Below are 26,824 nucleotides of genomic sequence, written 5' to 3' on the forward strand. Positions count from 1 at the left end.
TTGGCAGGCATTTTGCAAGATCTCATTACACATCTCCTGAAATCTCCTCCCACTGTACTTGTGAGATCACAGTACAAATCTTGGGTGATATCTTACCTCGTGAGCTCTGCTCCCTCAAGCTCCCCCCCCCCCCCCCCCCCCCCCGTTTCAGTCCAAATCTCATGAGATCTCCGCCCACATCTCCAGAGATCTACTCCTTAAAGCCTCACGAGGTTTCTGTCCAAATCTCACGTGATCTTCACCCGAATTTGGGAAATCTTGGTCCATGTTTCTGGAGATCTCTTCCCTAAGCCTCATGATATCAGTCTTTTTTTTTTTTTTAATATTTTATTTATTCATTCATGAGAGGCACAGAGAGAGAGAAAGCGAGAGGCAGAGACACAGGCAGAGGGAGAAGCTGACTCCATACAGGGAGCCCAACGTGGGACTTGATTCCAGGTCTCCAGGATCAGGCCCTGGGCAGAAGGCGGTGCTAAACCACTGGGCCACCGGGGCTGCCCATGAAATAAATCACAGTCTAAATATTGCATAATCTTGGCCCATGTCTCACAAGTGTCATGAGGTATTAGTCCAAATTTCACGTGATCTCAGCCACATTTTGCAACATCTTTTCCACCAAGCCTCGAGAGATCACAGTACAAATATAGATAGAGATATCTCTACCTATTTTTGTGAGATCTCAGCCCACATTGTGTGAAATCTCCTTCACCAAGTTTTGGGAGATCTCAGATCATATCTCATCAGATCTCCTTCACCAAGTATCATGAGTTCTCAATCCAATTCTTGCATGATTTCACCCCACATCGTGCGAGTTCTCCTCTACCAAGTCTCATGAGGTCGCTGTCCAATTATCGTGTGATTTTGGCCCATGCCTCTTGAGATATCCTCTATCAAGTCTTTTGAGGTCTCTACCATATCTTGATCTCGTCCACCTCTTACCTAGAGATCTCAGCGCACATCTCACGATATCTTCTCCACCAAGTTTCGTTGGATCCTAGTTCAAATCTTGTGATATCTCCTTCACCAAGTGTGGTGAGACTTCAACTGCCATCTGTAATTTTTAGAGCAGAGATCCTTTATCTCTTTGGTTAGGTTTATTCCTAGGTACCTTGTGGGGTTTTTTTGTGCAAATGTAAATGGCATATATTCCTTAATTTATTTTCTTATGTCGCATTGTTCGTGTAAAGAAATGCTACTAATTTCTGTCCATTGATTTTATATCCTGCCACATTGCTGACTTGCTGTGTAAGTTACAGCTATTTTGGGGTGGAGTCTTTTGGGTTTTCATGGCATCTGCAAAGAGTGAGAGTTTGACATCTTCGTTAATTTGAATGCCTTTTATGTCTTTTTGTTGTCTGATTGCTGAGGCTAGGACTCTTAGTACTATGTTGGACAACAGTTGTAAGCGTGAGCATCTGTCATATTCCTGACCTTAGGGAAAAACTCGTTTTTCCCCATTGAGAATGATAGTCACTGTGGGCTTTTTGTATATTGCTTTCATGATACCAAGATATGTTCCTTCCATTCCTACACTATGGAACATTTTAGTCAAGAAAGGATGAGGTATTTTATCAAACTCTTTTTTTTTGCAATAATTGAGAGAATTATTTAGTTCTTGTCCTTTTTTTTGATAATGTAATATATCACATTGATTGATTTGTTGATGTTGAACCACCTTTGCAGCCCAGGAATAAATCCTACTTGGTCATGGTGAATAATCCTTCTAATGTACTTTTGGATACTATTGACTAGTATTTTGGTCAGAATTTTTCATCCATGCTCATCAGGGATATTGGTTTGTAATTCTCTTTTTTGGTAGGGTCTTTGGTTTTAGGATCAAGGTAATGCTGGTCTCATAGAATGAGTTTGGAAGTTTTCCTTCCATTTCTATTTTTGAAGCAGCTACATGAGAATAGGTATTAGTTCTTTAAATGTTTGGTAGAATTCCCCTGGGAAGCCATCCAGCCTTGGCCTCTTGTTTGTTGTTGGGAGATTTTTTTTTTTTTATGACTGCTTTAATTCTTGCTGGCTATGGGTGTGTTCAGGTTTTCTCTCTCTTTTTTAAGATTTTATTTATTTATTCATGAGAGAGAGAGACAGAGACAGAGACACAGGCAGAGGGAGAAGCAGGCACCATGCAGGGAGCCTGATGTGGGACTCAATCTCAGGCCTCCAGGATCACACCCTGAGTTGAAGACAGATGCTCAACCACTGAGCCACCCAGGGGTCCCAGGTTTTCTCTTTATTCCTGTTTCAGATTTGGTAGTTTATAAGTTTCCAGGAATGCATCCATTTCTTCCAGATTGCCTAACTTGTTGGCATATATTTGCTGATCAAAAAATGATGTTTTTTATTTCCTTGGTGTTTGTTGTGATCTCTTTTTCATTCTTGATTATATTAACTTGGATCCTTTCTCTTTTCTTGTTGATAAGACTGGTTAAGGGCTTGCTGACCTTATAAATTCTTTCAAAGAACCAGCTCCTAGCTTCATTGATATGTTCAATTGTGGGGTTTTTTTTTTTTTTTTTTTGGTTCCTCTTTCATTGATTTCTGCTCTGTTCTGTATTATTTCCCATTTCCTGTTTGGTTTATGCTTTATTTGCTGTTCTCTCTCCAGCTTCTTTTGATGTATGGTTAGCTTGTGTATTTGAGACTTTTCTTGTGTCTTGAGAAAGGCTTGTATTGCTATGTACTTCCCTCTTAGGACTGCCTTTGCTGCATACCAAAGGTTTTGAACAGTTGTGTTTTCATTTTCATTTGTTTCTATGATTTTAAAATAATTCTTCTTTAATTCCCTGGTTGATGCTTTCATTATTTAATAGGATGCTCTTTACCCTCCAAATATTTTAGTTCCTTTCCCATTTCCTCTTGTGATTGAGTTCAAGTATCAAAGCATTGTGGTATACAAATAATAATCTGTGGTCGTCTTCCCCTTAACCCCAGTCCCCCCCCCCCCAAAAAAAAAGATAAAGATAAGCCACCTCTTAACATAGCCAGAACTCACATAATCTTGGGGCAAATCATGCCAGTTCTCAGGTTACCTATCAGGAAAACCTCAGACCAAATCTCAGGAGATCCCTGGACAAATCTTGAGAGATCAAAGGCCATTGTGGAACTCAGCCAAAATCTCCTGAGAGGTTGGGCCTAATCTCACAAGATCTATGGCCAAATCTTGGGAGAACCGATGAGAAATCTTATGGAAACTTGGCAGGACTGGGAACTCCCTAGCCTTGACTCCTGTGCAACTAATAGCTAATGTTGGAACATTCTTGGTTTGGGGAACCTTGGGAGCACCTGGCATTATACAACTGCCCATAGATGTCATTCTCATGTTAAGATTCGATACGGAGCCCTGAAATAGGGATGAATGGCCTCCAGATCTCTTACAGTGATTAAGTTAGAGGTGATAGAAAAAGGAGTCCAGTAGGCACAGGGAGAGGCAAATGAGCATAGGAGCTGACTCATTTGAACACACAGGAAGACTCCCCAGGTGCTTTCCTAGGATTTCCACATTTCAGGACAATATGTCTGAGACTCACCAGCTGCAGAAATAAGCCACCTCTTCTATTTGCCAGATCTCAGTTGATCTTCGGGGAATTTCATGCAATCTCAGTCCAAATCTCATGAGATCTCATTTAAAATCTTGTGAGAGTATGGGCCTCACTGGGGAGATCAAGAGCCCAAACTCATGACGTCTCTGGTCAAAGTTCCTGGGCCTTCAGCAGGCTCTGACACTCCCTAGCAGAGCCTACTTGGACTGCTTAAGTGGATAGGGATGGCATATGCCAGGATTGGGCACAACTGCCAATATTTGCAGTTTTACAAATGCACAAAGGCATGAACTGCTGGAAGACATGAAGTGCTTTGCACCTAAACCCTGGAGTTTCAACATCCTGAGTTCTGTGGTGATAACAAGGTAGCACTGAACTTAGGACGAATGAACTCTGTGACCACTTATTCACATTAAAATGTTGGCAATAGAAACAAGAGGGCAGGAGGTGAAGGCAAAAGGTGAGCTAGACATCTGGGCACACAGGCAGGCTCCCAGGAGGCCTGGCCTTTTCCATGTTTTCAAGACTTAGAGGCTATCTCCATCTTTCTTGCCATCCCCCCCAAAAGATAAGCCATCTCTTTCCTTTGCCAGATCTATGTCATCTTGTAGCAAATCATGGGAATTTTCAGGCTACATCTCAGGAATCATCGGACCAAATCTTATGATCTCTAGACAAATCTTTTGAGATCAAAGGCCACTACTTGGATCTAAGCCAAAATTTCCTGAGACATCTGTCCAAATCTCAGAAGATCTATGGCCAAATATCACAATACCTGGAGCTAATCTCATGGGAACTTGGCAAGGGTGGGAACAACCTAGGCAGGACTCCTGTGCTGGATAATAGGTAGCACTGAGACATGCATGTTTTGCGGATTCCTGGAAACATCTGGCATTCCACAAATACCCTCAGACGCCATTGTGATATGTGGTTCAAAACAGGACACCAAAATAGGAATGAATGGCCTCCAAGTCCCTTATCGACATGACCTTAGAGGTAATAGACACAGGAGGGCATTAGGTGCAGGAAGAGGCAAGGAGCCAGGAACTTAGCTCATCTGAACACATAGAAAGGCTCCTTGGGTACTTTTCAAGGCTTCTGACATTTCAGGAAGGCCTGTTTTAGATTCACCTGCAGAAACAAGTCACCTCTTCCCTTTGCCAGATCTCACATGATCTTGGAACATGTTTTGGATGATCTTAGTTCAAATCTCATGAGATTTCATCAAAATCTCCCAATATTGGAACCAGCCATCAAGATCTAGGGCCAAATCTCATGAGACCTTTCTTTAGCCAAAGCTTCCAGTCCCTTGAGGGACTTGGCACTCCCTAGCAGAGCCTGCTTTGTGCTGCATGACTAGGTAGGGATGGCACATGCCCCGATTGAGCACAACTGCTAATATTTGCAGTTTCACAAATGCTCCTAGATAGGAACTGCAGGAAGACACATGGTGTCTCACACTCAAATCCCTGGTGTTTCAGCATCCTGGGTGAAGTAGGGGTAACAAGGTAGTAGCAATTTCAGGATAAATGGGCCCTGTGGCCTCTTAGACACACTAAACTGGATGTGATAGAAACAGGAGGGCAGATGGAGAAGGAAGAAACAATGTGCCCTGGAGCTGGATATCTGAGCACATAGGCAGACTCCCTGGAGGCTTTCCTAGTCTTTCAACAGGTTAAGGCTCTCTGTGTTTGTCTCACCTCACTCTAGTAAAAAAAGATAAGCCACCTCTTTCCTTAGCAAGGTCTCCTATAATATTTGGACAAATCTCAAAAACTTTCAGGCTACCCCTCAGGAATCCTAGGACCAAATCTCACAAGATCTCTGGACAAATCTTGAGAGATCAAAGCTTACTCCTTGGAACTTGGCCAAAATCTCTCGAGTGGTCAAACCTAGTCTTGAGAGATATATGGATAAATTTCATGAGACATGGAGAGAAATCTCATAGGAATTTGGCAGGAGTGGGATCTTCTTAGCCATTTTGATTTGGGGTCAAAATGAAATAGGGATGAATGGTCTCCAGATACCTTACTGGCATTGTTATAGGTGAGGGACACAGGAGGGCATAAGGTGCAGGAAGAGGCAAGGAGTCTGGGAGCTGGCTTATATGAACACAAGAAGTCTCCCTGGGTGCTTTCCCAGGCTTTCCACATTTCAGTACAGTCTGTTTGAAACTTACCATATGCAGAATCTAGCAATGTCTTCCCTTTGCGGGACCACACTTGATCTTCAGGCAAGTCTTGAGTGATCTCAGTCCAAATCTTGTGAGACTTCATCAAAATCTCAAAAGATCGTGGTCTTATGGTCAGTGAGATCTAGGTCCAAAATTCATGAGATCTCTGGACAATGCTCCTGGGCACTTGGTAGGACCTGGCACTCCCTAGGAAAGACTGCTTTGTAACTACTTAAGTACGTAGGTATGGCATATTCCAAGATTGGGAACAACTGGAAATATTTGCAGTTTCACAAATTCTCCCAGACACGTCCTGCACCAACACATAAGGTGTTTCATCCTATACCCCTAGTGATTCAGCATCCTGGGTGAAGGGGGAAGGGAACATCGCACTAATTCCAGATGAACGGGCCCTGCAGCCTCTTATTCACACTAAATTGGAAGTGGTAGAAACAGGAGGACTAGAGGAAAAGGAAGAAGCAATGTGCCCTGGAGATGGATATCTGAGCACATAAGCAGACTCCCTGGAGGCTTTCTCAGTTTTTTAACACTTGAATTCTGTCTGTGCAAGTCACCACCACCACCACCACCACCCTCCCAGAAAAAAAGATAAGTTACTTCTTTCTTTAGCCAGATCTCATGTAATTACACTCAAATCTCCTGAGAGGTCAGGCCTAATCTTACAAAATCTATGGCAAAACCTCATGAGGCCTGGGGAGACATCTCACAGGAACTCAGCATGATTTGGAACCCCTAATACTAATTCTTGTACAGTCTTATAGGTAGCACAGGGACATTTCTGGTTTGGGAAACTCTGGGAATACCTGGCATTTCACAAAAGCCCACAGATGCCATTCTGATTTGGGGGTCAAAACGGAGCACTAAAATAGAGATGAATGACCTCCAGGTTTCTTAGAGGCATTATGTTAGATAGACACAAGAGGGCAGTAGGTGCAGGAAGAGGCAATGACCCTGGGATCTGGCTCATCTGAACACAAAGAAATGCTCCCTGGATGCTTGCCCAGGCTTTCAACAATTCATGACAGGTTGGGACTTGACACTTGCAGAAAAAAGCCACCTCTTCCCTTTGGGGTATCAGGAAAGTTTGGGGTGATTCTCTCTAGTTCTACAGCTCATGACATCTTAACCCAAATCTCATAAGACCTTGGGGCAACTCTCATGAGATGTATGGCCAAATATGAAGTCTCAGGACAACAAGCCCAGGAGCTACCCATGTGAATACACAGGCAGGCTCTATGGGCGACTTTTGAGGCTTTCAACATGTTAAGGCTGTTTGTGTCTCCACCTGATAAGCAACCTCTGGCTTAGCCTGATCTCATGTAATCTTGGAAAAAATCTCATGAATTCATGAAGTTGTGTTTTCAAATGTATGTGTGGAAGTATAAGGAAAATGCCATAAACCTGACTCATTCAACTAACACTGTGTAGAAAGCATCTTTCAACAAACATCTTTCATTAAGACAGAAGTGTTTTCAAAGCCTAAGGAAATTGTGGCTTAAGCCTTAGGCTGTGGAAGCTTAAGGAAATTGAAATATACATAACAAAACAACACTGCTTAAATACAAATCAAAACCGCAATGAGATACCACCTCACACCAGTGAGAATGGGGAAAATTAACAAGGCAGGAAACCACAAATGTTGGAGAGGATGTGGAGAAAGGGGAACCCTCTTGCACTGTTGGTGGGAATGTGAACTGATGTAGCCACTCTGGAAAACTGTGCGGAGGTTCCTCAAAGAGTTAAAAATAGACCTGCCCTACGACCCAGCAATTGCACTGCTGGGGATTTACCCCAAAGATTCAGATGCAATGAAACGCCAGGACGGCACACGGCCCCGCGGCGGTTCGGCTGATGGGCAGGAATGGGAGCGGAACGGCATCCCTGACCGCGTGGCTGCAGGGCCTGCGGCTGCCAGGGCTCCTGACGCAGCTCCAGGGCCTGCGCCCCTCCGGCGGGGTGGCTGCCTCGCCCCCACAGGCCGTGTGGCCCAGCTCCGAGTGCCTGTGTCCTTCCGTCTGTCTGTGTGTGTGTGTGTCGTGGGCACTGTGTCTGTGTCCCTGCCTGTGCGACGATGGGGTCCGGCGGCGCGGGCGGCCCCGGCTTGGCTTTGAGCCAGGCGGGCTGAAGAACAGGAGAGGCCAGGGGCCCGCCGGCGCCGGCCCCGGCCCGCGGCACACCCCGACACCCCCCCGCAGCCCCCAGGCCCCAGCCCCCGGCCCCCGGCCCCCGGCCCCCGGCCCCCAGCGAGCGGCCCGATGTGGGGCGGCGTGCCATCCGGGGAGCCGAGCGGCGGCGACGAGCCCGACAGGCCGGGGACGGGAGCGCGCCCGGGCTCCCGCGACAGACTCGGCTCCGGGTGCGGGACGCGTCTTGGCCCCCACCCCCGGCCCGGGCAGGCGCCCTCCGCCACCCCGGGCGCGGCGCGGGAGGCGGTCAGTCCATCAGTCGGGCCGGCAGGCGAGCATGCAGGCAGGCAGGCAGGCAGGCAGGCAGGCAGGCGTTCAGGCGGGCCGCACAGGGCGGGCGGAGGAGGGCTGAGGAGCGGCGGGCGCCCGGCCTGGAGAGGCGCAGAGCAGGCTCTTGGGGCGCCCAGCGGCAGGCGCGGACGTCTACGGCCATACCACCCTGAACGCGCCCGATCTCGTCTGATCTCGGAAGCTAAGCAGGGTCGGGCCTGGTTAGTACTTGGATGGGAGACCGCCTGGGAATACCGGGTGCTGTAGGCTTTTTTTCTTCGGCCTTCCTGTCCGTCCCTTTGCCGCCAACACCCCCCTCGCCCAACGCGGCGGCGGCGGCGGCGGCGGCGGCGGCGGCGGCGGCGGCGGCGCCCTCCGGACGACCCCTGCCATGGCCCCCGCCCCGCCGGGACCACCGCAGGGCGCCGCGGGGCACGAGGGCGCCGCTGCACGGGCAGGACGCCACTACATACACCACACACCTCCTCTTCCTCCCAGCCCTTCAACCTCGCAGCCCTTCAACGACGCCCACCCGCATCCTAGCCGGCCGCGCGTCCCAGGGGGCCGAGGGGGCCGAGGGGGCCCGAAGGGGCCCAGGGAGGGGACGGGGCGACAGCCGGAACCTCGGGGCGGGGGCGCGGGGGGGCGGTGCGGTCGCTGGGGGGAGACGGGTGGGGGCTGGATCCCGTCCTCGCAGGCCTGCGAGGCCCTCGGTGGGGCCGAGGGGGGGGGTGCTTGGGAGCCGGGGCCGGGGGCCCGGGCCGCCCCGCCCCAGGCCCCGCCCCCAGGCCCGCCCCCAGCCCCTAGCACCGCCCCCAGCGACCAAGCCACCCAGCCACCCGCAACACCCCCCCCACCTTCGGCCCGGGCCCGCCTGCACCTTCTCTCCGAAGGACATGCCCTCCGTCCCCCGCGGACCACCGTCCCTTCGGCCCTCAGCCCCGGGGTCCACGCTCCGCGTGCCCAGGACACCAACCAGACGGCCCGACCGCCGGGGGCCTCAGGCCCCCCGTTGGCGCCGGGATCCGCGCTCCGTGACCCCGCGACAGCCAAGACCACAGCGACGCGGGGGCGGCCGGCACCCAGGCCCAAAGAGCCGCTCGGGACACAGCAAGACACACCACAGACACTCGCTCCGCGCCTGGGCCAGGGCGCCGCGCACGCACGCAGGCACACGGCCCCGCGGCGGTTCGGCTGATGGGCAGGAATGGGAGCGGAACGGCATCCCTGACCCCGTGGCTGCAGGGCCTGCGGCTGCCAGGGCTCCTGACGCAGCTCCAGGGCCTGCGCCCCTCCGGCGGGGTGGCTGCCTCGCCCCCACAGGCCGTGTGGCCCAGCTCCGAGTGCCTGTGTCCTTCCGTCTGTCTGTGTGTGTGTGTGTCGTGGGCACCTGTGTCTGTGTCCCTGCCTGTGCGACGATGGGGTCCGGCGGCGCGGGCGGCCCCGGCTTGGCTTTGAGCCAGGCGGGCTGAAGAACAGGAGAGGCCAGGGGCCCGCCGGCGCCGGCCCCGGCCCGCGGCACACCCCGACACCCCCCCGCAGCCCCCAGGCCCCAGCCCCCGGCCCCCGGCCCCCGGCCCCCGGCCCCCAGCGAGCGGCCCGATGTGGGGCGGCGTGCCATCCGGGGAGCCGAGCGGCGGCGACGAGCCCGACAGGCCGGGGACGGGAGCGCGCCCGGGCTCCCGCGACAGACTCGGCTCCGGGGTGCGGGACGCGTCTTGGCCCCCACCCCCCGGCCCGGGCAGGCGCCCTCCGCCACCCCGGGCGCGGCGCGGGAGGCGGTCAGTCCATCAGTCGGGCCGGCAGGCGAGCATGCAGGCAGGCAGGCAGGCAGGCAGGCAGGCAGGCAGGCGTTCAGGCGGGCCGCACAGGGCGGGCGGAGGAGGGCTGAGGAGCGGCGGGCGCCCGGCCTGGAGAGGCGCAGAGCAGGCTCTTGGGGCGCCCAGCGGCAGGCGCGGACGTCTACGGCCATACCACCCTGAACGCGCCCGATCTCGTCTGATCTCGGAAGCTAAGCAGGGTCGGGCCTGGTTAGTACTTGGATGGGAGACCGCCTGGGAATACCGGGTGCTGTAGGCTTTTTTTCTTCGGCCTTCCTGTCCGTCCCTTTGCCGCCAACACCCCCCTCGCCCAACGCGGCGGCGGCGGCGGCGGCGGCGGCGGCGGCGGCGGCGCCCTCCGGACGACCCCTGCCATGGCCCCCGCCCCGCCGGGACCACCGCAGGGCGCCGCGGGGCACCGAGGGCGCCCGCTGCACGGGCAGGACGCCACTACATACACCACACACCTCCTCTTCCTCCCAGCCCTTCAACCTCGCAGCCCTTCAACGACGCCCACCCGCATCCTAGCCGGCCGCGCGTCCCAGGGGGCCGAGGGGGCCGAGGGGGCCCGAAGGGGCCCAGGGAGGGGACGGGGCGACAGCCGGAACCTCGGGGCGGGGGCGCGGGGGGGCGGTGCGGTCGCTGGGGGGAGACGGGTGGGGGCTGGATCCCGTCCTCGCAGGCCTGCGAGGCCCTCCGTGGGGCCGAGGGGGGGGTGCTTGGGAGCCGGGGGCCGGGGGCCGGGCCTGCCTGCGGGCCCTCCTCGCCCCGCCCCAGGCCCCGCCCCCAGGCCCGCCCCCAGCCCCTAGCACCGCCCCCAGCGACCAAGCCACCCAGCCACCCGCAACACCCCCCCCACCTTCGGCCCGGGCCCGCCTGCACCTTCTCTCCGAAGGACATGCCCTCCGTCCCCCGCGGACCACCGTCCCTTCGGCCCTCAGCCCCGGGGTCCACGCTCCGCGTGCCCAGGACACCAACCAGACGGCCCGACCGCCGGGGGCCTCAGGCCCCCCGTTGGCGCCGGGCTCCGCGCTCCGTGACCCCGCGACAGCCAAGACCACAGCGACGCGGGGGCGGCCGGCACCCAGGCCCAAAAGAGCCGCTCGGGACACAGCAAGACACACCACAGACACTCGCTCCGCGCCTGGGCCAGGGCGCCGCGCACGCACGCAGGCACACGGCCCCGCGGCGGTTCGGCTGATGGGCAGGAATGGGAGCGGAACGGCATCCCTGACCCCGTGGCTGCAGGGCCTGCGGCTGCCAGGGCTCCTGACGCAGCTCCAGGGCCTGCGCCCCTCCGGCGGGGTGGCTGCCTCGCCCCCACAGGCCGTGTGGCCCAGCTCCGAGTGCCTGTGTCCTTCCGTCTGTCTGTGTGTGTGTGTGTCGTGGGCACCTGTGTCTGTGTCCCTGCCTGTGCGACGATGGGGTCCGGCGGCGCGGGCGGCCCCGGCTTGGCTTTGAGCCAGGCGGGCTGAAGAACAGGAGAGGCCAGGGGCCCGCCGGCGCCGGCCCCGGCCCGCGGCACACCCCGACACCCCCCCGCAGCCCCCAGGCCCCAGCCCCCGGCCCCCGGCCCCCGGCCCCCGGCCCCCAGCGAGCGGCCCGATGTGGGGCGGCGTGCCATCCGGGGAGCCGAGCGGCGGCGACGAGCCCGACAGGCCGGGGACGGGAGCGCGCCCGGGCTCCCGCGACAGACTCGGCTCCGGGGTGCGGGACGCGTCTTGGCCCCCACCCCCCGGCCCGGGCAGGCGCCCTCCGCCACCCCGGGCGCGGCGCGGGAGGCGGTCAGTCCATCAGTCGGGCCGGCAGGCGAGCATGCAGGCAGGCAGGCAGGCAGGCAGGCAGGCAGGCGTTCAGGCGGGCCGCACAGGGCGGGCGGAGGAGGGCTGAGGAGCGGCGGGCGCCCGGCCTGGAGAGGCGCAGAGCAGGCTCTTGGGGCGCCCAGCGGCAGGCGCGGACGTCTACGGCCATACCACCCTGAACGCGCCCGATCTCGTCTGATCTCGGAAGCTAAGCAGGGTCGGGCCTGGTTAGTACTTGGATGGGAGACCGCCTGGGAATACCGGGTGCTGTAGGCTTTTTTTCTTCGGCCTTCCTGTCCGTCCCTTTGCCGCCAACACCCCCCTCGCCCAACGCGGCGGCGGCGGCGGCGGCGGCGGCGGCGCCCTCCGGACGACCCCTGCCATGGCCCCCGCCCCGCCGGGACCACCGCAGGGCGCCGCGGGGCACCGAGGGCGCCCGCTGCACGGGCAGGACGCCACTACATACACCACACACCTCCTCTTCCTCCCAGCCCTTCAACCTCGCAGCCCTTCAACGACGCCCACCCGCATCCTAGCCGGCCGCGCGTCCCAGGGGGCCGAGGGGGCCGAGGGGGCCCGAAGGGGCCCAGGGAGGGGACGGGGCGACAGCCGGAACCTCGGGGCGGGGGCGCGGGGGGGCGGTGCGGTCGCTGGGGGGAGACGGGTGGGGGCTGGATCCCGTCCTCGCAGGCCTGCGAGGCCCTCGGTGGGGCCGAGCGGGGGGTGCTTGGGAGCCGGGGGCCGGGGGCCGGGCCTGCCTGCGGGCCCTCCTCGCCCCGCCCCAGGCCCCGCCCCCAGGCCCGCCCCCAGCCCCTAGCACCGCCCCCAGCGACCAAGCCACCCAGCCACCCGCAACACCCCCCCCACCTTCGGCCCGGGCCCGCCTGCACCTTCTCTCCGAAGGACATGCCCTCCGTCCCCCGCGGACCACCGTCCCTTCGGCCCTCAGCCCCGGGGTCCACGCTCCGCGTGCCCAGGACACCAACCAGACGGCCCGACCGCCGGGGGCCTCAGGCCCCCCGTTGGCGCCGGGCTCCGCGCTCCGTGACCCCGCGACAGCCAAGACCACAGCGACGCGGGGGCGGCCGGCACCCAGGCCCAAAAGAGCCGCTCGGGACACAGCAAGACACACCACAGACACTCGCTCCGCGCCTGGGCCAGGGCGCCGCGCACGCACGCAGGCACACGGCCCCGCGGCGGTTCGGCTGATGGGCAGGAATGGGAGCGGAACGGCATCCCTGACCCCGTGGCTGCAGGGCCTGCGGCTGCCAGGGCTCCTGACGCAGCTCCAGGGCCTGCGCCCCTCCGGCGGGGTGGCTGCCTCGCCCCCACAGGCCGTGTGGCCCAGCTCCGAGTGCCTGTGTCCTTCCGTCTGTCTGTGTGTGTGTGTGTCGTGGGCACCTGTGTCTGTGTCCCTGCCTGTGCGACGATGGGGTCCGGCGGCGCGGGCGGCCCCGGCTTGGCTTTGAGCCAGGCGGGCTGAAGAACAGGAGAGGCCAGGGGCCCGCCGGCGCCGGCCCCGGCCCGCGGCACACCCCGACACCCCCCCGCAGCCCCCAGGCCCCAGCCCCCGGCCCCCGGCCCCCGGCCCCCGGCCCCCAGCGAGCGGCCCGATGTGGGGCGGCGTGCCATCCGGGGAGCCGAGCGGCGGCGACGAGCCCGACAGGCCGGGGACGGGAGCGCGCCCGGGCTCCCGCGACAGACTCGGCTCCGGGGTGCGGGACGCGTCTTGGCCCCCACCCCCCGGCCCGGGCAGGCGCCCTCCGCCACCCCGGGCGCGGCGCGGGAGGCGGTCAGTCCATCAGTCGGGCCGGCAGGCGAGCATGCAGGCAGGCAGGCAGGCAGGCAGGCGTTCAGGCGGGCCGCACAGGGCGGGCGGAGGAGGGCTGAGGAGCGGCGGGCGCCCGGCCTGGAGAGGCGCAGAGCAGGCTCTTGGGGCGCCCAGCGGCAGGCGCGGACGTCTACGGCCATACCACCCTGAACGCGCCCGATCTCGTCTGATCTCGGAAGCTAAGCAGGGTCGGGCCTGGTTAGTACTTGGATGGGAGACCGCCTGGGAATACCGGGTGCTGTAGGCTTTTTTTCTTCGGCCTTCCTGTCCGTCCCTTTGCCGCCAACACCCCCCTCGCCCAACGCGGCGGCGGCGGCGGCGGCGGCGGCGGCGCCCTCCGGACGACCCCTGCCATGGCCCCCGCCCCGCCGGGACCACCGCAGGGCGCCGCGGGGCACCGAGGGCGCCCGCTGCACGGGCAGGACGCCACTACATACACCACACACCTCCTCTTCCTCCCAGCCCTTCAACCTCGCAGCCCTTCAACGACGCCCACCCGCATCCTAGCCGGCCGCGCGTCCCAGGGGGCCGAGGGGGCCGAGGGGGCCCGAAGGGGCCCAGGGAGGGGACGGGGCGACAGCCGGAACCTCGGGGCGGGGGCGCGGGGGGGCGGTGCGGTCGCTGGGGGGAGACGGGTGGGGGCTGGATCCCGTCCTCGCAGGCCTGCGAGGCCCTCGGTGGGGCCGAGGGGGGGGTGCTTGGGGGCCGGGGGCCGGGCCTGCATGCGGGCCCTCCTCGCCCCGCCCCAGGCCCCGCCCCCAGGCCCGCCCCCAGCCCCTAGCACCGCCCCCAGCGACCAAGCCACCCAGCCACCCGCAACACCCCCCCCACCTTCGGCCCGGGCCCGCCTGCACCTTCTCTCCGAAGGACATGCCCTCCGTCCCCCGCGGACCACCGTCCCTTCGGCCCTCAGCCCCGGGGTCCACGCTCCGCGTGCCCAGGACACCAACCAGACGGCCCGGCCGCCGGGGGCCTCAGGCCCCCCGTTGGCGCCGGGCTCCGCGCTCCGGGACCCCGCGACAGCCAAGACCACGGCGACGCGGGGGCGGCCGGCACCCAGGCCCAAAGAGCCGCTCGGGACACAGCAAGACACACCACAGACACTCGCTCCGCGCCTGGGCCAGGGCGCCGCGCACGCACGCAGGCACACGGCCCCGCGGCGGTTCGGCTGATGGGCAGGAATGGGAGCGGAACGGCATCCCTGACCCCGTGGCTGCAGGGCCTGCGGCTGCCAGGGCTCCTGACGCAGCTCCAGGGCCTGCGCCCCTCCGGCGGGGTGGCTGCCTCGCCCCCACAGGCCGTGTGGCCCAGCTCCGAGTGCCTGTGTCCTTCCGTCTGTCTGTGTGTGTGTGTGTCGTGGGCACCTGTGTCTGTGTCCCTGCCTGTGCGACGATGGGGTCCGGCGGCGCGGGCGGCCCCGGCTTGGCTTTGAGCCAGGCGGGCTGAAGAACAGGAGAGGCCAGGGGCCCGCCGGCGCCGGCCCCGGCCCGCGGCACACCCCGACACCCCCCCGCAGCCCCCAGGCCCCAGCCCCCGGCCCCCGGCCCCCGGCCCCCAGCGAGCGGCCCGATGTGGGGCGGCGTGCCATCCGGGGAGCCGAGCGGCGGCGACGAGCCCGACAGGCCGGGGACGGGAGCGCGCCCGGGCTCCCGCGACAGACTCGGCTCCGGGGTGCGGGACGCGTCTTGGCCCCCACCCCCCGGCCCGGGCAGGCGCCCTCCGCCACCCCGGGCGCGGCGCGGGAGGCGGTCAGTCCATCAGTCGGGCCGGCAGGCGAGCATGCAGGCAGGCAGGCAGGCAGGCAGGCAGGCAGGCGTTCAGGCGGGCCGCACAGGGCGGGCGGAGGAGGGCTGAGGAGCGGCGGGCGCCCGGCCTGGAGAGGCGCAGAGCAGGCTCTTGGGGCGCCCAGCGGCAGGCGCGGACGTCTACGGCCATACCACCCTGAACGCGCCCGATCTCGTCTGATCTCGGAAGCTAAGCAGGGTCGGGCCTGGTTAGTACTTGGATGGGAGACCGCCTGGGAATACCGGGTGCTGTAGGCTTTTTTTCTTCGGCCTTCCTGTCCGTCCCTTTGCCGCCAACACCCCCCTCGCCCAACGCGGCGGCGGCGGCGGCGGCGGCGGCGGCGGCGGCGGCGGCGCCCTCCGGACGACCCCTGCCATGGCCCCCGCCCCGCCGGGACCACCGCAGGGCGCCGCGGGGCACCGAGGGCGCCCGCTGCACGGGCAGGACGCCACTACATACACCACACACCTCCTCTTCCTCCCAGCCCTTCAACCTCGCAGCCCTTCAACGACGCCCACCCGCATCCTAGCCGGCCGCGCGTCCCAGGGGGCCGAGGGGGCCGAGGGGGCCCGAAGGGGCCCAGGGAGGGGACGGGGCGACAGCCGGAACCTCGGGGCGGGGGCGCGGGGGGGCGGTGCGGTCGCTGGGGGGAGACGGGTGGGGGCTGGATCCCGTCCTCGCAGGCCTGCGAGGCCCTCGGTGGGGCCGAGGGGGGGGGTGCTTGGGAGCCGGGGGCCGGGGGCCGGGCCTGCCTGCGGGCCCTCCTCGCCCCGCCCCAGGCCCCGCCCCCAGGCCCGCCCCCAGCCCCTAGCACCGCCCCCAGCGACCAAGCCACCCAGCCACCCGCAACACCCCCCCCACCTTCGGCCCGGGCCCGCCTGCACCTTCTCTCCGAAGGACATGCCCTCCGTCCCCCGCGGACCACCGTCCCTTCGGCCCTCAGCCCCGGGGTCCACGCTCCGCGTGCCCAGGACACCAACCAGACGGCCCGACCGCCGGGGGCCTCAGGCCCCCCGTTGGCGCCGGGCTCCGCGCTCCGTGACCCCGCGACAGCCAAGACCACAGCGACGCGGGGGCGGCCGGCACCCAGGCCCAAAAGAGCCGCTCGGGACACAGCAAGACACACCACAGACACTCGCTCCGCGCCTGGGCCAGGGCGCCGCGCACGCACGCAGGCACACGGCCCCGCGGCGGTTCGGCTGATGGGCAGGAATGGGAGCGGAACGGCATCCCTGACCCCGTGGCTGCAGGGCCTGCGGCTGCCAGGGCTCCTGACGCAGCTCCAGGGCCTGCGCCCCTCCGGCGGGGTGGCTGCCTCGCCCCCACAGGCCGTGTGGCCCAGCTCCGAGTGCCTGTGTCCTTCCGTCTGTCTGTGTGTGTGTGTGTCGTGGGCACCTGTGTCTGTGTCCCTGCCTGTGCGACGATGGGGTCCGGCGGCGCGGGCGGCCCCGGCTTGGCTTTGAGCCAGGCGGGCTGAAGAACAGGAGAGGCCAGGGGCCCGCCGGCGCCGGCCCCGGCCCGCGGCACACCCCGACACCCCCCCGCAGCCCCCAGGCCCCAGCCCCCGGCCCCCGGCCCCCGGCCCCCGGCCCCCAGCGAGCGGCCCGATGTGGGGCGGCGTGCCATCCGGGGAGCCGAGCGGCGGCGACGAGCCCGACAGGCCGGGGACGGGAGCGCGCCCGGGCTCCCGCGACAGACTCGGCTCCGGGGTGCGGGACGCGTCTTGGCCCCCACCCCCCGGCCCGGGCAGGCGCCCTCCGCCACCCCGGGCGCGGCGCGGGAGGCGGTCAGTCCATCAGTCGGGCCGGCAGGCGAGCATGCAGGCAGGCAGGCAGGCAGGCAGGCAGGCAGGCAGGCGTTCAGGCGGGCCGCACAGGGCGGGCGGAGGAGGGCTGAGGAGCGGCGGGCGCCCGGCCTGGAGAGGCGCAGAGCAGGCTCTTGGGGCGCCCAGCGGCAGGCGCGGACGTCTACGGCCATACCACCCTGAACGCGCCCGATCTCGTCTGATCTCGGAAGCTAAGCAGGGTCGGGCCTGGTTAGTACTTGGATGGGAGACCGCCTGGGAATACCGGGTGCTGTAGGCTTTTTTTCTTCGGCCTTCCTGTCCGTCCCTTTGCCGCCAACACCCCCCTCGCCCAACGCGGCGGCGGCGGCGGCGGCGGCGGCGGCGGCGGCGCCCTCCGGACGACCCCTGCCATGGCCCCCGCCCCGCCGGGACCACCGCAGGGCGCCGCGGGGCACCGAGGGCGCCCGCTGCACGGGCAGGACGCCACTACATACACCACACACCTCCTCTTCCTCCCAGCCCTTCAACCTCGCAGCCCTTCAACGACGCCCACCCGCATCCTAGCCGGCCGCGCGTCCCAGGGGGCCGAGGGGGCCGAGGGGGCCCGAAGGGGCCCAGGGAGGGGACGGGGCGACAGCCGGAACCTCGGGGCGGGGGCGCGGGGGGGCGGTGCGGTCGCTGGGGGGAGACGGGTGGGGGCTGGATCCCGTCCTCGCAGGCCTGCGAGGCCCTCGGTGGGGCCGAGGGGGGGGGTGCTTGGAGGCCGGGGGCCGGGGGCCGGGCCTGCCTGCGGGCCCTCCTCGCCCCGCCCCAGGCCCCGCCCCCAGGCCCGCCCCCAGCCCCTAGCAATTCCCTGGCACCGCCCCCAGCGACCAAGCCACCCAGCCACCCGCAACACCCCCCCACCTTCGGCCCGGGCCCGCCTGCACCTTCTCTCCGAAGGACATGCCCTCCGTCCCCCGCGGACCACCGTCCCTTCGGCCCTCAGCCCCGGGGGGCCGAGGGGGCCGAGGGGGCCCGAAGGGGCCCAGGGAGGGGACGGGGCGACAGCCGGAACCTCGGGGCGGGGGCGCGGGGGGGCGGTGCGGTCGCTGGGGGGAGACGGGTGGGGGCTGGATCCCGTCCTCGCAGGCCTGCGAGGCCCTCGGTGGGGCCGAGGGGGGGGTGCTTGGGAGCCGGGGGCCGGGGGCCGGGCCTGCCTGCGGGCCCTCCTCGCCCCGCCCCAGGCCCCGCCCCCAGGCCCGCCCCCAGCCCCTAGCACCGCCCCCAGCGACCAAGCCACCCAGCCACCCGCAACACCCCCCCCACCTTCGGCCCGGGCCCGCCTGCACCTTCTCTCCGAAGGACATGCCCTCCGTCCCCCGCGGACCACCGTCCCTTCGGCCCTCAGCCCCGGGGTCCACGCTCCGCGTGCCCAGGACACCAACCAGACGGCCCGACCGCCGGGGGCCTCAGGCCCCCCGTTGGCGCCGGGCTCCGCGCTCCGTGACCCCGCGACAGCCAAGACCACAGCGACGCGGGGGCGGCCGGCACCCAGGCCCAAAAGAGCCGCTCGGGACACAGCAAGACACACCACAGACACTCGCTCCGCGCCTGGGCCAGGGCGCCGCGCACGCACGCAGGCACACGGCCCCGCGGCGGTTCGGCTGATGGGCAGGAATGGGAGCGGAACGGCATCCCTGACCGCGTGGCTGCAGGGCCTGCGGCTGCCAGGGCTCCTGACGCAGCTCCAGGGCCTGCGCCCCTCCGGCGGGGTGGCTGCCTCGCCCCCACAGGCCGTGTGGCCCAGCTCCGAGTGCCTGTGTCCTTCCGTCTGTCTGTGTGTGTGTGTGTCGTGGGCACCTGTGTCTGTGTCCCTGCCTGTGCGACGATGGGGTCCGGCGGCGCGGGCGGCCCCGGCTTGGCTTTGAGCCAGGCGGGCTGAAGAACAGGAGAGGCCAGGGGCCCGCCGGCGCCGGCCCCGGCCCGCGGCACACCCCGACACCCCCCCGCAGCCCCCAGGCCCCAGCCCCCGGCCCCCGGCCCCCGGCCCCCGGCCCCCAGCGAGCGGCCCGATGTGGGGCGGCGTGCCATCCGGGGAGCCGAGCGGCGGCGACGAGCCCGACAGGCCGGGGACGGGAGCGCGCCCGGGCTCCCGCGACAGACTCGGCTCCGGGGTGCGGGACGCGTCTTGGCCCCCACCCCCCGGCCCGGGCAGGCGCCCTCCGCCACCCCGGGCGCGGCGCGGGAGGCGGTCAGTCCATCAGTCGGGCCGGCAGGCGAGCATGCAGGCAGGCAGGCAGGCAGGCAGGCGTTCAGGCGGGCCGCACAGGGCGGGCGGAGGAGGGCTGAGGAGCGGCGGGCGCCCGGCCTGGAGAGGCGCAGAGCAGGCTCTTGGGGCGCCCAGCGGCAGGCGCGGACGTCTACGGCCATACCACCCTGAACGCGCCCGATCTCGTCTGATCTCGGAAGCTAAGCAGGGTCGGGCCTGGTTAGTACTTGGATGGGAGACCGCCTGGGAATACCGGGTGCTGTAGGCTTTTTTTCTTCGGCCTTCCTGTCCGTCCCTTTGCCGCCAACACCCCCCTCGCCCAACGCGGCGGCGGCGGCGGCGGCGGCGGCGGCGGCGGCGGCGGCGCCCTCCGGACGACCCCTGCCATGGCCCCCGCCCCGCCGGGACCACCGCAGGGCGCCGCGGGGCACCGAGGGCGCCCGCTGCACGGGCAGGACGCCACTACATACACCACACACCTCCTCTTCCTCCCAGCCCTTCAACCTCGCAGCCCTTCAACGACGCCCACCCGCATCCTAGCCGGCCGCGCGTCCCAGGGGGCCGAGGGGGCCGAGGGGGCCCGAAGGGGCCCAGGGAGGGGACGGGGCGACAGCCGGAACCTCGGGGCGGGGGCGCGGGGGGGCGGTGCGGTCGCTGGGGGGAGACGGGTGGGGGCTGGATCCCGTCCTCGCAGGCCTGCGAGGCCCTCGGTGGGGCCGAGGGGGGGGGTGCTTGGGAGCCGGGGGCCGGGGGCCGGGCCTGCCTGCGGGCCCTCCTCGCCCCGCCCCAGGCCCCGCCCCCAGGCCCGCCCCCAGCCCCTAGCACCGCCCCCAGCGACCAAGCCACCCAGCCACCCGCAACACCCCCCCCACCTTCGGCCCGGGCCCGCCTGCACCTTCTCTCCGAAGGACATGCCCTCCGTCCCCCGCGGACCACCGTCCCTTCGGCCCTCAGCCCCGGGGTCCACGCTCCGCGTGCCCAGGACACCAACCAGACGGCCCGACCGCCGGGGGCCTCAGGCCCCCCGTTGGCGCCGGGCTCCGCGCTCCGTGACCCCGCGACAGCCAAGACCACAGCGACGCGGGGGCGGCCGGCACCCAGGCCCAAAAGAGCCGCTCGGGACACAGCAAGACACACCACAGACACTCGCTCCGCGCCTGGGCCAGGGCGCCGCGCACGCACGCAGGCACACGGCCCCGCGGCGGTTCGGCTGATGGGCAGGAATGGGAGCGGAACGGCATCCCTGACCCCGTGGCTGCAGGGCCTGCGGCTGCCAGGGCTCCTGACGCAGCTCCAGGGCCTGCGCCCCTCCGGCGGGGTGGCTGCCTCGCCCCCACAGGCCGTGTGGCCCAGCTCCGAGTGCCTGTGTCCTTCCGTCTGTCTGTGTGTGTGTGTGTCGTGGGCACCTGTGTCTGTGTCCCTGCCTGTGCGACGATGGGGTCCGGCGGCGCGGGCGGCCCCGGCTTGGCTTTGAGCCAGGCGGGCTGAAGAACAGGAGAGGCCAGGGGCCCGCCGGCGCCGGCCCCGGCCCGCGGCACACCCCGACACCCCCCCGCAGCCCCCAGGCCCCAGCCCCCGGCCCCCGGCCCCCGGCCCCCGGCCCCCAGCGAGCGGCCCGATGTGGGGCGGCGTGCCATCCGGGGAGCCGAGCGGCGGCGACGAGCCCGACAGGCCGGGGACGGGAGCGCGCCCGGGCTCCCGCGACAGACTCGGCTCCGGGGTGCGGGACGCGTCTTGGCCCCCACCCCCCGGCCCGGGCAGGCGCCCTCCGCCACCCCGGGCGCGGCGCGGGAGGCGGTCAGTCCATCAGTCGGGCCGGCAGGCGAGCATGCAGGCAGGCAGGCAGGCAGGCAGGCGTTCAGGCGGGCCGCACAGGGCGGGCGGAGGAGGGCTGAGGAGCGGCGGGCGCCCGGCCTGGAGAGGCGCAGAGCAGGCTCTTGGGGCGCCCAGCGGCAGGCGCGGACGTCTACGGCCATACCACCCTGAACGCGCCCGATCTCGTCTGATCTCGGAAGCTAAGCAGGGTCGGGCCTGGTTAGTACTTGGATGGGAGACCGCCTGGGAATACCGGGTGCTGTAGGCTTTTTTTCTTCGGCCTTCCTGTCCGTCCCTTTGCCGCCAACACCCCCCTCGCCCAACGCGGCGGCGGCGGCGGCGGCGGCGGCGGCGGCGGCGGCGGCGCCCTCCGGACGACCCCTGCCATGGCCCCCGCCCCGCCGGGACCACCGCAGGGCGCCGCGGGGCACCGAGGGCGCCCGCTGCACGGGCAGGACGCCACTACATACACCACACACCTCCTCTTCCTCCCAGCCCTTCAACCTCGCAGCCCTTCAACGACGCCCACCCGCATCCTAGCCGGCCGCGCGTCCCAGGGGGCCGAGGGGGCCGAGGGGGCCCGAAGGGGCCCAGGGAGGGGACGGGGCGACAGCCGGAACCTCGGGGCGGGGGCGCGGGGGGGCGGTGCGGTCGCTGGGGGGAGACGGGTGGGGGCTGGATCCCGTCCTCGCAGGCCTGCGAGGCCCTCCGTGGGGCCGAGGGGGGGGTGCTTGGGAGCCGGGGGCCGGGGGCCGGGCCTGCCTGCGGGCCCTCCTCGCCCCGCCCCAGGCCCCGCCCCCAGGCCCGCCCCCAGCCCCTAGCAATTCCCTGGCACCGCCCCCAGCGACCAAGCCACCCAGCCACCCGCAACACCCCCCCACCTTCGGCCCGGGCCCGCCTGCACCTTCTCTCCGAAGGACATGCCCTCCGTCCCCCGCGGACCACCGTCCCTTCGGCCCTCAGCCCCGGGGGGCCGAGGGGGCCGAGGGGGCCCGAAGGGGCCCAGGGAGGGGACGGGGCGACAGCCGGAACCTCGGGGCGGGGGCGCGGGGGGGCGGTGCGGTCGCTGGGGGGAGACGGGTGGGGGCTGGATCCCGTCCTCGCAGGCCTGCGAGGCCCTCGGTGGGGCCGAGGGGGGGGGTGCTTGGGAGCCGGGGGCCGGGGGCCGGGCCTGCCTGCGGGCCCGCCTCGCCCCGCCCCAGGCCCCGCCCCCAGGCCCGCCCCCAGCCCCTAGCACCGCCCCCAGCGACCAAGCCACCCAGCCACCCGCAACACCCCCCCCACCTTCGGCCCGGGCCCGCCTGCACCTTCTCTCCGAAGGACATGCCCTCCGTCCCCCGCGGACCACCGTCCCTTCGGCCCTCAGCCCCGGGGTCCACGCTCCGCGTGCCCAGGACACCAACCAGACGGCCCGACCGCCGGGGGCCTCAGGCCCCCCGTTGGCGCCGGGCTCCGCGCTCCGTGACCCCGCGACAGCCAAGACCACAGCGACGCGGGGGCGGCCGGCACCCAGGCCCAAAGAGCCGCTCGGGACACAGCAAGACACACCACAGACACTCGCTCCGCGCCTGGGCCAGGGCGCCGCGCACGCACGCAGGCACACGGCCCCGCGGCGGTTCGGCTGATGGGCAGGAATGGGAGCGGAACGGCATCCCTGACCGCGTGGCTGCAGGGCCTGCGGCTGCCAGGGCTCCTGACGCAGCTCCAGGGCCTGCGCCCCTCCGGCGGGGTGGCTGCCTCGCCCCCACAGGCCGTGTGGCCCAGCTCCGAGTGCCTGTGTCCTTCCGTCTGTCTGTGTGTGTGTGTGTCGTGGGCACCTGTGTCTGTGTCCCTGCCTGTGCGACGATGGGGTCCGGCGGCGCGGGCGGCCCCGGCTTGGCTTTGAGCCAGGCGGGCTGAAGAACAGGAGAGGCCAGGGGCCCGCCGGCGCCGGCCCCGGCCCGCGGCACACCCCGACACCCCCCCGCAGCCCCCAGGCCCCAGCCCCCGGCCCCCGGCCCCCGGCCCCCGGCCCCCAGCGAGCGGCCCGATGTGGGGCGGCGTGCCATCCGGGGAGCCGAGCGGCGGCGACGAGCCCGACAGGCCGGGGACGGGAGCGCGCCCGGGCTCCCGCGACAGACTCGGCTCCGGGGTGCGGGACGCGTCTTGGCCCCCACCCCCCGGCCCGGGCAGGCGCCCTCCGCCACCCCGGGCGCGGCGCGGGAGGCGGTCAGTCCATCAGTCGGGCCGGCAGGCGAGCATGCAGGCAGGCAGGCAGGCAGGCAGGCAGGCGTTCAGGCGGGCCGCACAGGGCGGGCGGAGGAGGGCTGAGGAGCGGCGGGCGCCCGGCCTGGAGAGGCGCAGAGCAGGCTCTTGGGGCGCTCAGCGGCAGGCGCGGACGTCTACGGCCATACCACCCTGAACGCGCCCGATCTCGTCTGATCTCGGAAGCTAAGCAGGGTCGGGCCTGGTTAGTACTTGGATGGGAGACCGCCTGGGAATACCGGGTGCTGTAGGCTTTTTTTCTTCGGCCTTCCTGTCCGTCCCTTTGCCGCCAACACCCCCCTCGCCCAACGCGGCGGCGGCGGCGGCGGCGGCGGCGGCGGCGGCGGCGGCGGCGCCCTCCGGACGACCCCTGCCATGGCCCCCGCCCCGCCGGGACCACCGCAGGGCGCCGCGGGGCACCGAGGGCGCCCGCTGCACGGGCAGGACGCCACTACATACACCACACACCTCCTCTTCCTCCCAGCCCTTCAACCTCGCAGCCCTTCAACGACGCCCACCCGCATCCTAGCCGGCCGCGCGTCCCAGGGGGCCGAGGGGGCCGAGGGGGCCCGAAGGGGCCCAGGGAGGGGACGGGGCGACAGCCGGAACCTCGGGGCGGGGGCGCGGGGGGGCGGTGCGGTCGCTGGGGGGAGACGGGTGGGGGCTGGATCCCGTCCTCGCAGGCCTGCGAGGCCCTCCGTGGGGCCGAGGGGGGGGTGCTTGGGAGCCGGGGGCCGGGGGCCGGGCCTGCCTGCGGGCCCTCCTCGCCCCGCCCCAGGCCCCGCCCCCAGGCCCGCCCCCAGCCCCTAGCACCGCCCCCAGCGACCAAGCCACCCAGCCACCCGCAACACCCCCCCCACCTTCGGCCCGGGCCCGCCTGCACCTTCTCTCCGAAGGACATGCCCTCCGTCCCCCGCGGACCACCGTCCCTTCGGCCCTCAGCCCCGGGGTCCACGCTCCGCGTGCCCAGGACACCAACCAGACGGCCCGACCGCCGGGGGCCTCAGGCCCCCCGTTGGCGCCGGGCTCCGCGCTCCGTGACCCCGCGACAGCCAAGACCACAGCGACGCGGGGGCGGCCGGCACCCAGGCCCAAAAGAGCCGCTCGGGACACAGCAAGACACACCACAGACACTCGCTCCGCGCCTGGGCCAGGGCGCCGCGCACGCACGCAGGCACACGGCCCCGCGGCGGTTCGGCTGATGGGCAGGAATGGGAGCGGAACGGCATCCCTGACCCCGTGGCTGCAGGGCCTGCGGCTGCCAGGGCTCCTGACGCAGCTCCAGGGCCTGCGCCCCTCCGGCGGGGTGGCTGCCTCGCCCCCACAGGCCGTGTGGCCCAGCTCCGAGTGCCTGTGTCCTTCCGTCTGTCTGTGTGTGTGTGTGTCGTGGGCACCTGTGTCTGTGTCCCTGCCTGTGCGACGATGGGGTCCGGCGGCGCGGGCGGCCCCGGCTTGGCTTTGAGCCAGGCGGGCTGAAGAACAGGAGAGGCCAGGGGCCCGCCGGCGCCGGCCCCGGCCCGCGGCACACCCCGACACCCCCCCGCAGCCCCCAGGCCCCAGCCCCCGGCCCCCGGCCCCCGGCCCCCGGCCCCCAGCGAGCGGCCCGATGTGGGGCGGCGTGCCATCCGGGGAGCCGAGCGGCGGCGACGAGCCCGACAGGCCGGGGACGGGAGCGCGCCCGGGCTCCCGCGACAGACTCGGCTCCGGGGTGCGGGACGCGTCTTGGCCCCCACCCCCCGGCCCGGGCAGGCGCCCTCCGCCACCCCGGGCGCGGCGCGGGAGGCGGTCAGTCCATCAGTCGGGCCGGCAGGCGAGCATGCAGGCAGGCAGGCAGGCAGGCAGGCAGGCGTTCAGGCGGGCCGCACAGGGCGGGCGGAGGAGGGCTGAGGAGCGGCGGGCGCCCGGCCTGGAGAGGCGCAGAGCAGGCTCTTGGGGCGCCCAGCGGCAGGCGCGGACGTCTACGGCCATACCACCCTGAACGCGCCCGATCTCGTCTGATCTCGGAAGCTAAGCAGGGTCGGGCCTGGTTAGTACTTGGATGGGAGACCGCCTGGGAATACCGGGTGCTGTAGGCTTTTTTTCTTCGGCCTTCCTGTCCGTCCCTTTGCCGCCAACACCCCCCTCGCCCAACGCGGCGGCGGCGGCGGCGGCGGCGGCGGCGGCGACGGCGGCGCCCTCCGGACGACCCCTGCCATGGCCCCCGCCCCGCCGGGACCACCGCAGGGCGCCGCGGGGCACCGAGGGCGCCCGCTGCACGGGCAGGACGCCACTACATACACCACACACCTCCTCTTCCTCCCAGCCCTTCAACCTCGCAGCCCTTCAACGACGCCCACCCGCATCCTAGCCGGCCGCGCGTCCCAGGGGGCCGAGGGGGCCGAGGGGGCCCGAAGGGGCCCAGGGAGGGGACGGGGCGACAGCCGGAACCTCGGGGCGGGGGCGCGGGGGGGCGGTGCGGTCGCTGGGGGGAGACGGGTGGGGGCTGGATCCCGTCCTCGCAGGCCTGCGAGGCCCTCCGTGGGGCCGAGGGGGGGGTGCTTGGGAGCCGGGGGCCGGGGGCCGGGCCTGCCTGCGGGCCCTCCTCGCCCCGCCCCAGGCCCCGCCCCCAGGCCCGCCCCCAGCCCCTAGCACCGCCCCCAGCGACCAAGCCACCCAGCCACCCGCAACACCCCCCCCACCTTCGGCCCGGGCCCGCCTGCACCTTCTCTCCGAAGGACATGCCCTCCGTCCCCCGCGGACCACCGTCCCTTCGGCCCTCAGCCCCGGGGTCCACGCTCCGCGTGCCCAGGACACCAACCAGACGGCCCGACCGCCGGGGGCCTCAGGCCCCCCGTTGGCGCCGGGCTCCGCGCTCCGTGACCCCGCGACAGCCAAGACCACAGCGACGCGGGGGCGGCCGGCACCCAGGCCCAAAAGAGCCGCTCGGGACACAGCAAGACACACCACAGACACTCGCTCCGCGCCTGGGCCAGGGCGCCGCGCACGCACGCAGGCACACGGCCCCGCGGCGGTTCGGCTGATGGGCAGGAATGGGAGCGGAACGGCATCCCTGACCCCGTGGCTGCAGGGCCTGCGGCTGCCAGGGCTCCTGACGCAGCTCCAGGGCCTGCGCCCCTCCGGCGGGGTGGCTGCCTCGCCCCCACAGGCCGTGTGGCCCAGCTCCGAGTGCCTGTGTCCTTCCGTCTGTCTGTGTGTGTGTGTGTCGTGGGCACCTGTGTCTGTGTCCCTGCCTGTGCGACGATGGGGTCCGGCGGCGCGGGCGGCCCCGGCTTGGCTTTGAGCCAGGCGG

At 67.4% G+C, this 26,824-nt stretch overlaps 10 non-coding genes across 10 annotated transcripts; all 10 read left to right on the forward strand.

Annotated features, from left to right (window-relative positions):
* Positions 1–8,352: 8,352 nt before the first annotated feature.
* LOC144313226 (5S ribosomal RNA) lies at positions 8,353–8,471 on the forward strand. The gene has a single exon (XR_013378950.1). It is a non-coding gene; the product is annotated as a 5S ribosomal RNA (ribosomal RNA).
* Positions 8,472–10,161: 1,690 nt separating this feature from the next.
* Positions 10,162–10,280, forward strand: LOC144313227 (5S ribosomal RNA). The gene has a single exon (XR_013378951.1). It is a non-coding gene; the product is annotated as a 5S ribosomal RNA (ribosomal RNA).
* Positions 10,281–11,980: 1,700 nt separating this feature from the next.
* LOC144313228 (5S ribosomal RNA) lies at positions 11,981–12,099 on the forward strand. The gene has a single exon (XR_013378952.1). It is a non-coding gene; the product is annotated as a 5S ribosomal RNA (ribosomal RNA).
* Positions 12,100–13,782: 1,683 nt separating this feature from the next.
* Positions 13,783–13,901, forward strand: LOC144313229 (5S ribosomal RNA). The gene has a single exon (XR_013378953.1). It is a non-coding gene; the product is annotated as a 5S ribosomal RNA (ribosomal RNA).
* A 1,676-nt stretch (positions 13,902–15,577) lies between these two features.
* LOC144313230 (5S ribosomal RNA) lies at positions 15,578–15,696 on the forward strand. Its single transcript, XR_013378954.1, has one exon. It is a non-coding gene; the product is annotated as a 5S ribosomal RNA (ribosomal RNA).
* A 1,708-nt stretch (positions 15,697–17,404) lies between these two features.
* LOC144313231 (5S ribosomal RNA) lies at positions 17,405–17,523 on the forward strand. Its single transcript, XR_013378956.1, has one exon. It is a non-coding gene; the product is annotated as a 5S ribosomal RNA (ribosomal RNA).
* Positions 17,524–19,625: 2,102 nt separating this feature from the next.
* LOC144313232 (5S ribosomal RNA) lies at positions 19,626–19,744 on the forward strand. Its single transcript, XR_013378957.1, has one exon. It is a non-coding gene; the product is annotated as a 5S ribosomal RNA (ribosomal RNA).
* A 1,696-nt stretch (positions 19,745–21,440) lies between these two features.
* On the forward strand, positions 21,441–21,559 carry LOC144313233 (5S ribosomal RNA). The gene has a single exon (XR_013378958.1). It is a non-coding gene; the product is annotated as a 5S ribosomal RNA (ribosomal RNA).
* Positions 21,560–23,670: 2,111 nt separating this feature from the next.
* LOC144313234 (5S ribosomal RNA) lies at positions 23,671–23,789 on the forward strand. The gene has a single exon (XR_013378959.1). It is a non-coding gene; the product is annotated as a 5S ribosomal RNA (ribosomal RNA).
* A 1,702-nt stretch (positions 23,790–25,491) lies between these two features.
* Positions 25,492–25,610, forward strand: LOC144313236 (5S ribosomal RNA). Its single transcript, XR_013378961.1, has one exon. It is a non-coding gene; the product is annotated as a 5S ribosomal RNA (ribosomal RNA).
* Positions 25,611–26,824: the final 1,214 nt, after the last annotated feature.

This window comes from Canis aureus, chromosome 4, assembly GCF_053574225.1.
Source record: "Canis aureus isolate CA01 chromosome 4, VMU_Caureus_v.1.0, whole genome shotgun sequence".
NCBI lineage: Eukaryota > Metazoa > Chordata > Mammalia > Carnivora > Canidae > Canis > Canis aureus.